The 4,226-nt window shown below is 43.3% G+C and overlaps 1 long non-coding RNA gene across 1 annotated transcript; it reads left to right on the top strand.

The window, feature by feature from the left end:
* Window positions 1-1,502: 1,502 nt before the first annotated feature.
* On the top strand, window positions 1,503-3,667 carry LOC310686763. Its single transcript, XR_014516098.1, has 2 exons — window positions 1,503-1,712; window positions 3,326-3,667. It is a non-coding gene; the product is annotated as an uncharacterized lncRNA (long non-coding RNA).
* The last annotated feature ends 559 nt before the right edge of the window (window positions 3,668-4,226 follow it).

Raw genomic sequence — 4,226 nt, 5'->3', positions numbered from 1 at the left:
AAGAATCAGAAATCAGGAAGAACAAAGTTTTAATAAGGAATGGGGAAAATTTATAACTTAAAAACCATTGTAAACAGTTAAAATCGTTAGTAGGATTGGAATAACACTTGTAGTTTAATGGTGAATTTTGGATACAATTGAGATGTAAAGGATTTGGATTATTATAAAAGATGCAGGAGGAAATGATTAACAATAGAACCCACAAAGGGGAAGAGGAAGTTCAAGAGATTCTCTGGAATCTTGTTTCTATGTTGTATGTTGGATATATGACTGTAAAATGTTAATCTGAAAACCATATATATGTATATCCATCCCCGGCAAGAAAAGAAAATTATTGGAAAAGTTCTCAGAAAATTGTGAGAAATTCTCCAGCTGGACCAGCAGGTGGCAGCCTGAAGTCTCTGGTCAGCTCAGCCCTGGGAAGATTCTCTAGGGAATCTGGAAAGCGCTCTTATTTGGAAATAATCAAGAGAGCAGGCCTTATGTAATTTGTTAATGCAGAAAGATGCATTGCACTGTTACGGCCCTCCAAATTCCAATCGATCACGTGCAAGAATGCTGGATCATGGAACAAGTGAGATCATATCTGTACTTACAGAAATGGATGTTTAAAATGCTGAAAATGAACGTTGGAATCACACAAGGCTGTGAGGTAGAGGGAATCAATGCTGACTCAGCTTTGCTGCCTGGTCTTTCACCAGCCAGCTCTGCAGAGCCTTTAATACCACAATAGAAATGGAAAGGAGCTGGAGTTACTTAATTAGATTGCATTAATTAGATTCTAGTTTCTGGAAAAGCTAACCTGGAGTCAAAGCAATAAATGAAGTGTGTGTGTGTGTGTGTGTGTGTGTGTGTGTGTGTGTGTGTAGATGGACCAGAGGGACCTTCAACAAAAGGTTGCAGCATGGAATGGTCACAATCCTCCTCCAGGAAACTCCATTCCATTCCTTCTTCCTCCGTCAACATTCAGTGGCCGCTAAGCCTGTTCAGTCCACATTTGGCTGCATTTGGCAGGTTTCCCCCTCCCACGTGAGGGTTTCCTCTCCTAAAGAGTTCTTGTAGTTCTGCAAATCATGAGATTTCCCGCTCTTCTTTTACTTTGGCTGAATGAAAGCAACAGAGCTGACCACATGAAGATTAGAATGATTAGTATTTATGATGGAGAGATAGATAATCAATAACATGATAACCAAATGCTAAGACGCTTCTGAACCCGTTGCAGAGAGCAGCAGCAATGAGAGCTGAAATGTAGCAGAGAGTGCATTACTGCATTTGCAAAGCGGGCATAATCTTAGTCATTTGCCCAAGGGCGGCAGATGTGGGGAACATGGTCCTACAGGCCTTCACTCGGCACCCGCAAAGCCCTTAAACCTCCCCACTCATTGCCTCCTAGCTCATAAGGTTGTGAGGGTGGCTACCTTCTGCCTCCTTGGAAACGGAAGAAGTTGGAAGAGTGGCCTCTTTCCCACTTCCTCTTTCAGCTCCATGTGCTTTTCAAGGCTCAGGTTCATTCTGTTGGATCTAACATGTGCTCAGATTTCTTGGGAAAGGGAAATGTGTATGCATGTATTCTCTCCTTTTCCAGGCCGGGGGCTGATCCAGGGAGGAAAAGAGAAGTCACCGGAAGGGATGGCACCCAACATCTTCACTCAAATATCCTAATGTGCCCACAAGCCTAAGACGGTTGGCAACCCATGCACTATATAATGGAGGTACCGTAGCAGTGGGCCAAAGGCAGGGAGGCCAACAGTAGGTGGTGCCAGAGTCAATGACTGGTTGTGCTGGAGCCAAAGACAGGCAGAGCCGACCATTCTAGGTTTGTCCCCATCTTCTTCCATGCTGAGTTCTATTGGGGCAACGCCAAGACCAAGGAGAAGGAGGCTGAGAGGCAGGGCTGCCCCCTGAATTGGTGGTAGGTAAGAAGGCAGGCAGGCGGGGGCTGGTGAAAGCAGACAAAACTTGTGGGGGGCAGGGAGCAGTGCCCCATTTGGCTTAATAGACAAGCAGGTGTACAGAGGGCCAATCTGACAAATCTACCCAGGAGACAACTCGCAATCCCCAAAAAGTTGTGAATCCTTCCCAGCACTTCTGGGACCCAAAGGTGGCAAGTTAAGAGTTGGCAGCCTTTGCTTGAAGTGCTGGTGCCTTCCCATTCTGCCCCCATCTCTGTGCCCCACTGCACTTTTTCAGCACAGCCCCAAATTGCAGATCAAATGTCCGCTTTGCTCCTGAATAAGTCATGTCTGAATCTCAAAACTGACATGATTTCTGCTTCCTTTCATCCATCGACTTCTGGCAAGCACTTATCCAGAGTGTCTTGCGGTGTTCTGTATTGCGATGGGCAGCCCCGAGTCCACCTTTTAAAATGCTCTATGTGCTAATGCAGAGGTGTGTTCAATGTGATTTGCTTCCAGGTCACTTCCCTACATCTTCCAAAGTGGCTTATCTGGGAGATTCTAAAGTTAAGGCAATCGCATTGTGTAGAACAGTGGCTCCCTACTGGTGATCCACAGACTCCAGGGGGTCCACATAACCCCCCCAGGGGGTCTGTGGCACCCTTCACAGAACAAAAGCTACCACAGAGACATCACAGTTTTCAAAAGTAGGGAGTCCTTGGCTTGGCTTTGGAAAAACAGGGGGGCTGCTGTTTTTCTTACTTAGCTAATTGGGAATCACTGTGTAGAACATTCAATTGCAGCTTGTCAATAATAATAATAATAATAATAATAATAATAATAATAATAATAATAATAATAATAATAATTTATTACTTATACCCTGCCCATCTGGCCGGGCCTCTCTAGCCACTCTGGGCAGCTTCCAACAGGATATTAAAAACACAATAAAAGATCACTTACCAGCCTCCCCATTTGACTTGTGTTAATCTATATTATTTGTCCATTCAAATTCATTAACTCGGGTTTGCACATCAGAAGGAGAGGCTAGCACTCAATAGCACCTGGTTTATGGAATGTCAGGTGACTTTTTATCTTTCTCTTTGCGAAGAGCAACTCCTTTCCTGCATCCCAACAAGGCAGAGGGGCTGCGAAGGACAATGTGGCCGGGGGGGGGGGGCTATGAACATTGAAATAACCTGCATAATAATTCCCTTCCTGTCACAACTTATTACAGCCCCACAAACAAGCAACATTTGCCATTTCTAATGGAGGCAGATTATGTCTCCATTCTCAGATGCTGTAATGACTCAGGAATTAAACTCCATCATTATCCTAAACTATTTCTCTTTTCCTTTCATTTCCTTGTTTTGTTTTTTCTTCTTTCAAGTTGCTGATTTGAAACTTTTCTTCTCCCTTTTTGCCTGCAGGGCACTTAGATAATGTCATCACAAATTACTGTTTTCCACACAGTGCAGATGATAAGACCAGAGGCATTGAAGGAGCATAAATGGGGAAAACAAGATCAGAAGATCAAGGAAGCCACTTTCCTTGACTTGTAAATAACAAATGTTCATAATAATGTCATGGGGAAGGCAAAGCAACTATAAACATTTAGGTCATTCAAGGATCTTTTACAAGTGCTGTTTAAACACATCTCAGAAGAAAATCACGTATGCAACAATGGCAGAGAGAATGCTGCTAGCCCAGAGATGGAAGGAAGGAGAGGTACCAACAAAAGAAGAATGGCAGATGAAACTGGTGGAGTAGCAGAGATGACAAAACTGATGGGGAAGATCCAAAACCAGGAAGATTGAGTATTTTCTAAAGATTGGAGCAAATCTGTAATTTATTTAAAAGACCCCTGTAAAAAGTTAAAATCTTTCAGAGGAATGCAGTGGCACTTGTAATGTGGAATTATTTATGCTAATTATGGTTATATAATAGATGGATAATGGTAAAAGATGTGGCAAATTTAAACTCAAACATGGAACCTGTGGAGGAAGGAAAGGAGGTCCGAAGGTTCAAAAGAACCTTGTATTTTAATGTCTGAAATGGTAATGAAATAAAATTATCAAAAACCCTATACAAAATGATAAAAAAGGAAATCATAATGGAAATCCTTACCTTTAAAGAAAACATATAATCTATTCAACGTGCTTGCACTGGCAATAAAAACATCTGAAAGTTCTGCTATCAGCAGACATAGGTATGGATATTCCCTCCATTCATACGTCCAGGCACTTGCGGAGGAACAGGGGTGTGGGGGGAGCGCACTGTCCCGGCAGGCATGCCCACAGGATGTGTGCCACGCCCCCGCCTGCTCTCCGC

Source organism: Podarcis liolepis (assembly GCF_965112155.1).
Source record: "Podarcis liolepis genome assembly, chromosome: 9".
NCBI classification, from domain to species: domain Eukaryota; kingdom Metazoa; phylum Chordata; class Lepidosauria; order Squamata; family Lacertidae; genus Podarcis; species Podarcis liolepis.
The sequence above is the reverse complement of the archived record's forward strand: the minus strand, read 5'-3'. Positions and strand labels throughout refer to the sequence as shown.